The sequence below is a fragment of the Bicyclus anynana genome, chromosome 17, assembly GCF_947172395.1.
Source record: "Bicyclus anynana chromosome 17, ilBicAnyn1.1, whole genome shotgun sequence".
Classification (NCBI taxonomy): Eukaryota; Metazoa; Arthropoda; class Insecta; order Lepidoptera; family Nymphalidae; genus Bicyclus; species Bicyclus anynana.
The window spans coordinates 705,623-718,360 of NC_069099.1; the positions used below are offsets into that span (position 1 = coordinate 705,623).

At 38.0% G+C, this 12,738-nt stretch overlaps 1 protein-coding gene across 2 annotated transcripts in view; it reads right to left on the reverse strand.

Moving 5' to 3' along the window:
• Window positions 1-9,142, reverse strand: part of LOC112046104 (myogenesis-regulating glycosidase) — a 41,905-nt gene extending 32,763 nt beyond the window's left edge. Inside the window, exon 1 of one of the 2 annotated variants that reach the window (XM_024082596.2) lies at window positions 8,940-9,142. The gene's annotated coding sequence lies outside the window, so the exon portion shown is untranslated. Of the gene's footprint in view, window positions 1-732; window positions 1,019-8,939 lie in introns of those variants that run through there. The other variant, XM_024082598.2, reaches the window with a different exon arrangement.
• Between the last annotated feature and the right edge of the window lie 3,596 nt (window positions 9,143-12,738).

Sequence of the window (12,738 nt, forward strand, 5' to 3'; positions counted from 1 at the left end):
GATTTTTTAATTTAACCGACTTCATAAAATACAAAGACACGCCAAAAAATTAAAAATAACTGTTACATCAGTCGTTTTGAATGGTTTAGAAATGACGGAGTTATGAGGTATATTATATACATTAGATATCTATATACGAGTATAATTTACACGTCACATATAATAACACCCTTTCAACCATTTAGGGGTAAAATTTCAAAAATTCTTGAATCATATTATAGGTATTTAAGTTTGAAATATCGTCCATACTAATATATGAAGCTAAAGAGTTTGTGTGTTTGATTGAACGCGCTACTAACTAAACTACTGGTTCGATTTGAAAAATTCTTTCAGTATTAGATAGCCCATTTATCGAGGAAAGCTATAGGCTATATTATTCCCGTTTTCCTACGGGATCGGGAACTACGCGGACAGAACCGCGCGGCTTCAGCTAGTTATGTATAAGCACCAATTTTTTATAGTGCAGGTACGTACCTTCGTACAAAAGTGGAACCCTTATTTTGTAGAAGGAAAGAGAAACGTACTTTGTACTTAGGCACGTACATTCGTAACCACAATAATTCCTCTTTCCTTCTCTGATTATTATTTTTCGAAGTCTGTTAAAAAGCGCGGTGGTTCTTTAAGGAGATGCCTACCTCTCTGGTAGCCGTCAAAAATAAGCTGAAAATTGTGACTTTTCGCTACCCTAGATAAATGCGCATCTTTAAAGTACTTAACATAAGATAAGTTTACCTTTATGTGCGGGTTCCATGGCTACATGTAATAGGACGTGTAGTACAACACCATCCCCACGGCGACCAGCGCCAGCACTGCACACACGATGTAGTCCAAATACATCATGCACGCGTCACAGAACGAGTTCTCAGTGGACAGGCAGCGTTCGAAAAGATTCATTTTGTCTTAAGAAACTACGCCTTTCAGAATTGGAATCGATGTTCTATTTTATTATAGGTTTATTTTGGTGCTACGTTGTAAGGTACCAAAACGAACGTTTATGTGAAACTAATGGAACGGCAGCATACAACATATAGCTGAAACCAACGTCCTATACATTTTTTATCCAGATTGTGTAAGTGCCGTAGGATCCTAAAGGTCGTAGCTCATTATAGCCACCCGGAACCATCACCACCCATCACCGGATCGCCTAGCTTGCGAGGTGTCCAAGCGCGGACTTCGAGTGGACCAGTAGATGATAACTCGCTGTTAGCATGCTTGCCTCGCGTGAAATATTACTCGGAAATTCGTTGACCACGCGAGGTTCACTGGTGACATCCATCCGAGGTCGACCTGTCGACTACAAGTGGACGCCTAGCGACGAGGCGATTTCTCTAATGAGCTACGACCTTTAGTCCGCAACTTAATTATAAAATTAGCGGCCATTTACATGCAGATGAAAATTCAAAAATATGTTTCTTCTTTGCTGACGCTTCATCAGTTTCACACACCAACATAATGTAAGCCCAACATCTGCACAACTTACACTACGCCAAAGTAAAACCTTTATCATAAAATAGAATATCACGGTTGACCTTTAAAAATCAGAGGCTTGATCAATCTTGTTGTGATGGTAAGTTTGTAACACTTTGTTATATATTTTCTTGAAAAAAGCTCTAATACTATGAAACCTACTATAAAACTAAGTTCAAAACTTAAGCCACACTTGTATTAGGATAAGTTAGCCTAAGTTTCTTATTGTATTCTTTCTCAGTAAAAAAAAACTTTAAAATCACATTAACTTATAATAATAAAATTTAACTTTTTAAAAGCTCTGGTAACACTTTCTTCCAAGTATACATACCTAATACTTAAATAAATATTAAAATCATAAGTAGAAGACGAAGTAACGGACAAAAGCTAATTAACAAAATATTTAGTGTAACAAAACTTTATTTTCCGTACAAAGATAAGTAGGTAGGCTACCTAATATGTACCTACGAAACCTTAAAGAAGTTAAAAGCATCAATACAAATTACACTACTTACTGTAGGCATAGGTCATTATTGTGTTTAAAAATCCCATGCCGATTACTTTTTTGCTGCTTTTTTTGTTTGACTTGTAAATCCTTGGAATAGTTGTTCTATTTCAGGAACACGACTTGGCTTTGGTTGTAGTGTTATCGTTTACAGACAGGTGCGTATTTGAGAAACTGAAGAAACGTCAGCAAAGCATCAGATACATGATAATAAATTCATCCGTTAGTGGTAGAACTAAGCAACGTCTTTTGGTAAATGGGTTTCGATGCCACACACCTCTACATTATAATCACTATAATCAACGTAATAAATGCATTTCTTCCCTTCTATGCTGACGTAATTTTAGTTTACACACAATCACATTTCTGTCACCTTACTAATGTGTAGATGCAAGACGCCAAACTGTCTTCCGAAAATATAACATCTATATTTATGCGATGATTCAGTGATTAGCATACAGGGCCTGGGATTACGTAGTCCTGGGTTCAATGACAAAGAGTCGGGCAACTAAATATAGAGAATTTTCTTAATAAATCTTTGCCCGGAATTTCAAAGTGTTACATCTGTGTTTCGTAGAGCCGGTCCCGGTCATTCTCATAATTCAGTTCACCCTAAGCTTACCAACCTGTATTGGAGAAGCGTGGTGAATCTAAGCTCCATATTAGTACCTTGGCCTTAAAGTGGCTGATATTGATGATATTGTGAAAGGCTCTGTACATTCATCAGGTGATTTTATTCATGTTTGTTATGTTAATGATCGTAATGATTCGCTAATGATGAAACACTATAGTCTTAATCATTCTTTAACGATTTCCAAATTAACACGCTCGTAATTAAATTGACGACCTAATGAGGCACGTGATATCGAGAAATAGCCTCTGAGTTACGAGTAGCTCTTTTGATAGGTAGGAACGTAGGTTTTATAGGAAGATAGTAGCCCTGGCTAAAATCATCCTATGCCTATTTTACGAGTCCCTACAAAGCCAGGCTTGCCTCCTTGTACGAGAGATCCCATCCAGAGATGGTCCAGGGCCATCGGGGTAGTTTGCAAAAATTATAAATTAAAAACATTTATTAATAGAGAAAGTTATTTGTGAGAACTATTGAAAAAAGAACCATAATTTGTAATTAACGGCAATTACTGTCATCGATTGAGAGCCGTGTTGCCAGACCTTCGTTTTAAAAGGTGAAAGTTTATCAGCCCATGGTCCTACCATAAGTAAATGTGGTAGGCGACTATGGGGTTTGGGTTATGGTGGTTTTATGAGCTACCAGGTATTAAGGGACCAGAGCTCATTATCCAAGTTTATAGCATTAACTATTTATGCACTCCTCGGCATATTCTGAGAAATCATGACACCATTCGTCAGAAACTTAGCTTTTAAACAACCCTCTGTTTTGAGGTTCTCCGTGATGCAGTGGTATGCGCGGTGTATTTACAAGACGGAGGTCCTGGGTTCGATCCCTGGCTGGGCTGATTGAGGTTTTCTTAATTGGTCCAGGTCTGGCTTCGGCTGTGGCTAGACGCAATTTGGCGTTCCGGTACGATGTGTAGAAACCGAAACGGGTGTGGATTTTCATCCTCCTCCTAACAAGTTAGCCCGCTTCTGTCTTGGATTGCATCATCACTTAGCATCAGGTGAGATTGTAGTCAAGGGCTAACATGTAAAGAAAAAAACACCTTCAAAACACCGTTAAATATCCAACTATGAGAGTCTATTGAGGGTTGTCATGATAGTAGTATTAGGCATCTGGGGATATAATTTTTCACCAATTTCTGTACAAAATATCTTTTCACATTTACATTTTTTACTTGAATAATTGTAGAACTCTAGACCCTTGAAACTTGCTAACTCCCAAAGCCACCATAGTTCTTTTATAGTTGCCTATGGTAGAAGCATGGGGAAACAAACTTTTAACTTTTATAAAATAGCAAAAGTTTGTCTATCTATCACATAACTGAAGAAACCTATATTTTTACCATCAGAGGGCCTAGTGGCAGTTTCATACTGTTACTATCACGTTAACGTAAACACGAATATCTAAAGAATTGAAACAACACCATCTATTGGCACTACTGCACAACTGTTTAATTTCCATATAAATTCACGTTTACGTTACGCGATAGCAACAGTATGAAAACATTGAAAACTACCACTAGGCACACAGATAACAAATATGGTCAAGCCTGAGATTCCTTAAAGCCATCTGCTATTATAAATAAGTAAGCCCAAAACTCTGTACAAAAACCCTAATATATATACACACATAAACTGTCTTTAACACTATTAACTGATGCCACAGTTTCTCAAATGGTTTAAAAATAAACAACTAATTTATATTTTAAAGTACACCAACAAAAACACAATTACGGTGTCTACATTTATCTTCTAATTGATTACAACTAATTATTATTTGTAGGTAGGCTATTTATTTTACTACACAGTACACGTTTATTTAATACTCGTATTTATGAGGAAAACCGTGTGCTAACTCGTGTTATCGTTAGTGAGGAAGTTTGTGGAGTCTGAATAACAATAATGGTAATTTATGAAACGGTTGCGAAGAAACTGAGATGTTAGAACATATTGCATTTTATAAAACGAACGAAATGATTTTTAAAATAGAGGGAGGAGAGTTTATACATTAAGTTAAGCACATAATTATTTTCACCTTTTTAGCTAATGCGATAGTTAAGAGTATTATAATAAAAAATTCAAGTTTCATTACAAAATATCGTAGACGCGTCACGCGCATTTTTGTTACAGAGTAGGTACGTATACGAGTATTAATAAAACACCCTATGTGCGTAATTAAAAATAATAAAGCTTAAAAAAGTTAAGTTGAACTTTATTGATACAAAATAGAATAGCGCTTTACTTGGCTATCGTACCTATCTGATTCTTAAAACCAAGAACCAAGGGCCCTAACTGTATCTACCTATTTCAACCTGGACCATTCGATTGCCAACTCGATGCATAATGGTTTTAATATTTCTAAATTGCCTTAGGTTTTCACTGGTGGAAGCCTACATTTAAGTAGTTATCTCATCATTCGACCTATTTTAATGGTCCACAAGGCCAGGCCTTCCTCCTTAGGAAAGGGGATATAGTGGTGAGAAGAAGGTAGACCCAAGACTTAAGTAGACCCAAGTCCCAACATGCTACTCTAATGCGATATGGCGTAGCATAGTATATGTTTACTAACTAGTAGGTACCTACTAAATATAATATTTGACTGAAATGTAAACCTCATAATCATAATTCCGAAGGCACACCAACGCAATGTGGCTATTCGATGCTTCTCAAAAGCAATTGAATAAAATGACCGGTGCTTGATGTTTTCATGCAAAAAAATTGCTAACGTAATGAATAATAATAAAACGCGAACTATTACGAATATTGTAGCTATTTGCCGCTCGTTACTGTAATGTCTGAGCGAGATAACGATCCACTTGAGCACAATACCGCTTAAACTCGATGCTCAGCACTCAGCTAGAGTGTTTACCTTAACTTTTGTTATGCTAATGGGAGTAGTGTGACCTAGAAGCAAATCAATCGATCGTTATCATCATCAACAGTCGATGGACCTCCACTGCTGGACATAGACGATAGAAGCTTCTTGTGTGTATTTACTTTCAACTTGAGCTGCTTGCTAAAAAAAACTTGCTTTTAGATAGCAAGTTTTAATTTAACTACTTAAAGACGCCCGCAACGTCGCGTCGTCCGCGTGAAACCCTACCCCTACCCTACCCTACTCCAAAATTCAAAATTAAAAATTATAATTCATTTATTTCAAGTAGGCTCAGTTTACAAGCACTTTTGACACGTCAGTTGACTATTTGCAAAGATTGTACCACCGGTTCGGAAGGCAGGTTCTGCTGAGAAGAAACCGGCAAGAAACTCAACAGTTGCTCTTTTAACCCATATCCTATCCATATCCTAGCCTATCCTACCACACTCCTACTCCTTTTCAGCCAAATCGCTCCAGCCGTTCTTGAGTTATAAATAGTATAAAACACGACTTTTATTTACAGAAGAAAAAGAAGATTCAATGACACGTTACTCATATAAGCATTGACTGCGATCTCAGCTTGTATGGAGTGACGTGGGTCGATGGAAGCAGATTAGACGAGGTAAATATAAGTTTATACCGACACATTAACATACTTCTGACGGTTTCAATGCGGCATTGTATCGGCAGGTCTTTGCCGGTGGTAAGTAACTAGCCACAGACCTCAGCTAATTTAAGTAGAAAATTTAAAATTCTTAACTGATTGAGCTTGGAATTTAACCCAGAACCACTCTGTTGAGAACCATAGCACTACTGCGCCAGAGATATCAGAGAGGTCGTCGTTGATCATGAGCTTATTTTAAATGGAGGCTCTATCTCTTCTGAGTATCTGCGTAAATTTTATATCATATTGAGGGGTATACCTTAGCCACAATTTGTGGCTTGACCGTTTTGTTACTTAGGGATCTATTAGAACTTAGAAGACTCACTTAGCTGCCTAAGTATAGGGCCAGGTTCTGTTGTGTGATTAGTTGCAAATCAAAGAAACAGTAAAGTCATACATTGCATTTAAAAAGGCTCGCTAAAACTACTTAGGTACTTGAAAAAGGATTTTGCGTGAACAAAAATAGATGCATCGCTATATTGATCTCAAAGACTGATCTTGACACACCTTTTCAACGTTCCGATTAGTGTAAATGCATACTTAACTGAAGAGTAATTATAATTATAACAAGATCACAATCGCGAGGCGTCTGTATTGGCATGCTAATGGGGAGCCATACAAATATTATGTAGGTGATCGCTATTTGTGTAGACCTCGGTCTTTCATACAATGCCGTATTTCTTGCAACATAGCTATATCATTTTTGTATAAAACTTATGTAAATTATTGAAGTGATAATAACAATTTAAGGGTAAGGTCTGACGATCTCCGTGGCGCAGATGTGCGGTGGATTTACAAGACGAAGATCCTGAGTACGATCCCATCCGATTAAGGTTTCCTGGATTCGATCCCCGGCTGGTCGTTGAGGTTTTCTTAATTGGTCCAGGTCTGGCAGGTGGGAGGCTTCGGCCGTGGCTAGTTACCACCCTACAAAGACAGCAAAGACGTACTGCCAAGCGATTTAGCATTCCGGTGCGATGTCTTGTAGAAACCGAAAGGGTTTTTCATCCTACTTATAGGCTTGTAGCAAGTTAGCCCGCTTCCATGTTAGATTGCATCATCACTTACCATCAGGTGAGATTGTAATGAAATGCTAACTTGTAGAGAATACAAAAAAATCGGCTAAAACGTATTTATGTTATGCTATGGTATTTACTGTGTGTGACTGTAGGAGTGATAAACTTAACTTTTTTCCACGAAACGAAACGAGTGTGTAAAGCCGTGGGTTACAGCTAGTTAATATACTAATAGATTTAGAATTTCATTGTAAAACAAACAGTAATAAATCAAAATAGAATACAAATGATCACGATTGTTTTAGCGAAACACCTGGGATTAGCCGCGCGGTTGCATCGCTACAGTGCCACAACTTACGATAATAAACCACTCTATTGCATACGTTTCATTTATTTTAACTGCTCGTCTGTCTACGCGATGAATTAACAATGCAACGTTTAATTTAAATATAAATAATCAATAATAATGGCCCCACTTCACCGAAGACTAATTGAGCGCAATAGTAACAAGTAACAACAACAGTAACAGTAACAAGTATTACTTAACCTATAGTACAAGTAAGTGCTTAAATCAACTAGCTAAAACCATAGTAAAACACATGCTATCCTTTAAGGTGAAGGTGAAGGATTCAAAATGGATGATTCTTTTAATCCGTGTGATTCTTATTAGATAAATTCCTATGCATCTGGCCCTCATAATAAGGCTCAAAGTCACTCAGCAGGCGATTATTTCGAGTTTCTCTGCGAAATCAGGAGTAAGGAGATCCGCAGAAGAACGAAAATCACTGACGTAGCTCAGCGAGTCGCGAAGCTGAAGTGGCAATGGGCACATAGTTCGAAGAGCCTATTGACTTTAGGGTCCCAAGGTGCTGGAATGGCGATCCCGCACCGGAAAACGCAGTGTTGGTCGACCTCCCACTAGGTGGACTGAGGACAGGCAGGTTGCAGGAAGCCGCTAGCTCGAGACCAGATGAGAAGAGTCAGATGTCCAATCCAGCAGTGGACACCTATCCTAAATTCACCAGTGCCGCTTAAATTTATTTAAAGTTCTGGTAGTAGGCTTAGATCATGGCTAGTTGTTACTCTATCCGAAAAAAAATGCCATGCGGCTTAGCTTTTGATATATTATCCAGAAACTAACTTAAATCGCTAAGCCGGACCGCGCATTAGCCTGCTATCGCCTAATTTAGTTCCTGTATTTTTTATTTACTTTCTGAGATGAGACTCGGCGGCTTAAAGGATCATGAAAGTTATGGATAAATTGTCTATCATAAATCCACCAGTGCCGCTTAAATTGACTATTCTGGTGATAAGCTCAGATCCTCGCCTGTCCTGGCATATAATATGTTATCTATCGGCAAAGAATTAGCTATGCAGCTTAGCTTTTTGATACAATATCCTGAAACTAACTTAAATCTCTAAGCCGGACCGCGCACATTAGCCTGCTATCGTCTAAAGACTGTCACGAGATCTAAGTCTCGTGGATCTACCACGAGACTTAGATCGTAAACATAATTAAAATATTATTATTAATATAATCAAATATGTATTATATAAAAAAAACTTACAACTACAGCTTGGCAAGTTAACACTCCCATGATATGCGGGCGACGGGGGTAAAGACTGCGCGGGTGTGAAATCGTGCGCGCGGGGAAGTGAGGTGCATCAGTCATTCATCGCTACACGCCCCCCGGTCCGCGCGGATCCCGTGCGGCAGTGTTACAAACGAATTTGCCAAGCTATAATTAACAAATATATTAAAGTAACACTTACCAAAAAAATTAAAGTATAGGCTAAGTCAACTTAGATGAAAGTTAGACACATTAAATTTTAGCCTATGCCGTTTAAAATATATTAAACATATTAAAATTTAAATAAACCACTGAACACTGACTTTCAATAATGTGTATTGATACAAAAACTTTTGAAAGACTTTTACTCCTAAGTACACTATTCACAAAGATGCGCAAGAGTTGGTAGCGCGCGCGCGACTGGCGGTATCTATGATTTTCGCTGAACACCATCAATAGCGAGTCACGCGAATTTGCTCTAGGAGTTAGTATCATTACCTTGTGTCAAATTCCTTATGTAATTCCTTGTGATCACGACCTCTTTGGCTCAGTTATGCCTAGCTTTATAGCCGTAAAGACCCAAGTTCGGTTCGGTTAATTTAAGATTTTATAAATTGTCTTAGCTCTGGTCTGACAATAAGTTTCCTTAGGACTTCAATGGAACAGGTTTCGCGTGTAAAAAAACATGAAAAAAGATGAAATATATATTACGTTTTTATGAGTAGATAATTTTGCATGTGTTGGCCAGACCTTCGTCATTGTATAAAAGCTGTTTGTCTGCATATGCTCTTACCATTGGTAAGTAGGTACTAATGGTAGTCGGTAGTAAACTTTCTAAAAGTAGGGTAGGTACTTACTGAAGCCTCATTAGCTTTATATTCAACTGGCGGACGCCCGCAACTTCGTGCGCGTGAAACCCTACTACTACCCTACCCTACCCCACCCTATCCCTACTCTACCTCTACCCTACCCCTACCCTACCCCACCCCAATCTTACCCTACCCTTATCCTACTCCTACCATACCCCTACCCTATCCTACCACGCGAAGGAAGCTTAAAAAATGTAGTAACTTCTCCCGTTTTCTCAATATTTCCTTTCACTGCACTGCACCTATTGATCGTAGCGTGATTAAAAGTATATTAAAACCTGGCCAGGAGTATAAAGAATAATCGTACCAAGTTTTGTTAAAATCCGTCGAGTAGTTACCCCCTGATAGTTATTTTGGATATATATTACATGTACAGAATTGACCTCTCTACAGATTTATTATAGGTAAGTATAGATTGTATAGACTCAACATCGAAACGTCATAGGTTTGGTCGATTTTAGTCGTAGGTAGGTAGCTACTTAAGCGTTACGACTAGATAATTGGATGGAAGGAAAATATGTTCACCATTTAAAAGATGAGTAGGAAAAAGCAAATAACAATGGAAATACTGTAACTACTTGAATAGTTTTATTTATTCTTTGCATCTATTTTTGCAGGCTAATATGAGAAATAGTGATCCTTAGTTGTCAGACATTTCGTTTCATGGCATTAGTTCTATGATCCAAACTCTAAGTACCTAACTAAGCTAAGACGTACATAGATATCGTAGATACTTACCTTTAAATCTACTGCATAAAAAAAATGGCCAAGGTCTAGTCTAGGCATCGCAGGCCCTATTCTAGAATGAATAAGTATATTGTTGAAAATTGTTCATAGATATAGATACCATCTCTAGGTAGGTACCTACTTCATAGTTAAGTAAAGCGAAATAATTATGTATTCCACACTTATGGCTGTCCATCATGCGTGATTATTAATATAGTACCTACTTATGTATCTACCTATTTCGCAATAGAACATTTATAGTTTTTTATGATAAAATAGTTCAACGACTTACCTACTTATATCTTCTTGGCTATAGTTTTTGCGTGTTAGCATTGAAAATTAGTGAACATTTATTTGCGTCGCTCCTTACGTAGACAAGCAGATAAGCGTGATAATTTTGGCAAATAAGTTTACTTTTCTCGTATCAAATAAGTTTTTCTTCTACCTACAAGTGAAACCATTTAGAAGGTATTTTAAATAAATAAGTAAGTACTTTAATAGAAGGATCTTTTTGTTTATTCGTAATATTTTCTACAATATAAAATTGTAAATTAGGTATAGGATTAACGATGGACAGACAAACGTCAACTTATCCAGATGATGCTCCGATTCGTTACTCGTAAGCAAAGTATCATCAAGATAGATAGGTTTAGGTACGCTTTACTTTATGACTGTAACTTTTATTTTATTATATCTTTAATTGGAGGAGAAAAGAAAATGTTGGCACAGAAAAAAATATTGGTTCAACTTATGTAGTACCTATTTAAAAAAAAATGTATAGGTAGGTACTTATATTTTATTAGCAATTACTTAAGTGGACCTCTGCCTTCGATTCGGAGGATGAAGATTCTAATCTGGTTCCCTAACATTTCAGTTATGAGCATTATAAAAAATTAAATATCACGTGTCTTCGGTGAAGGAAAAACATCGTGAGGAAACCTGCATACCTAAGAATTTTCTTAATTCTCTACGTGTGTGAAGTTAGCCAATCCGCATTGGGCCAGCGTGGTGGACTATTAGCCTTACACCTCTTAGTAAGCTGAATATGGGTTCATTATCATCATCATCAGCCGATGGACGTCCACTGCAGGACATAGGCCTTTTGTAGGGCCTTCCAAATATCACGATACTGAGCAGGTATTCGCTGGATGCAGGCGGCTCAGTATAATGAATATGGGTCATTAACGATGAATTAAGTTGGTCATATTTTTAATAGATCCCAGACGTTACACTAGCCGGTAAGTGGCTGCAACAGCCGCCTTGTCGAGCGGCAGTAATCCGGTAAGCCTGCGCCTGCGCCGGTGTAACACTAATTCGTTAAATGGCGGCGTCTGGAGCGGAAACACTAATGTGCGCGTGAGATTCCCAACTACAGATAACGTTTCGCGTAACTAGACCTGGCGTAGCGTGTAGGGCACACTGTGAGATGGTGATAACAAAACATTGCAGCTGAGTTTCTTGCTGGCTGTTCTTGGTACAACCTGCTTTCCGAACCGGTTGAGTCGTTACTCAGGGAAAAACTTGATAGCACATATAACCACGAGGTTAGAAGGGATATAGCTATTTAGAGATGGTGGGTTGTCCTATGCCTGTCAAACTGAGACATACCGAAGAGTTAAATTGCAAACCTGCAATTTAAAACGAGAGCCGTGATAGCCCAGTGGATATGACCTCTGCCTTCAATTCCGGGGTGTGCGGGTTCGAATTCAGTCCGGGGGGTGCGGGTTCGAATTCAGTCCGGGGCATGCATCTCCAACTTGGAGATCGTGAGGAAACATGCATACCAGAGAATTTTGTGGTGTGTGTAGTCTGCCAATCTGCATTGGGCCAGCTTGGTAGACTATTGGCCTAACCCCTTTCATTCTGAGGGGAGTCTCGAACTCAGCAGTGAGCTGAATATGGGTTAATAATGATGATGAATTTTACAATACGCGGCAAACATACCTTCCATGCATTATTCAGAATCGGAATAGTCATAGTTAGGTGGACAGCAGAAATCAGATGTTAATATTTCGACAATCTGAATTAGAGAATTAAAACTATTTTCTTTTTTGTTCACAAAATTCAGTTTATTTAACGAAAGTCGATCTTTATTATGATCTATCTCTGCAGAAGGTAGACAAGTGTATACTACACCTAAGCCTCAAGTAATATGAAAAACACACTTCTTTACAATGGCAACATGGTTGGTAATACAAACACACAGTAAAACACTACACACACACTGGTAAACAATACTATAATTGCGTTCCCTGATCCTGATTCTTAGTTATATTGTGGGCAGATAATAATTTTGTAGAGCTAAGATTTCATTGTTTAGTTACATGTAAGGTTAAAACATTGGTAGATAACCTTGTTTGTTTAGGTCGAGCTTAAAGATTTTAAAATTATTGTTGTACAACATCC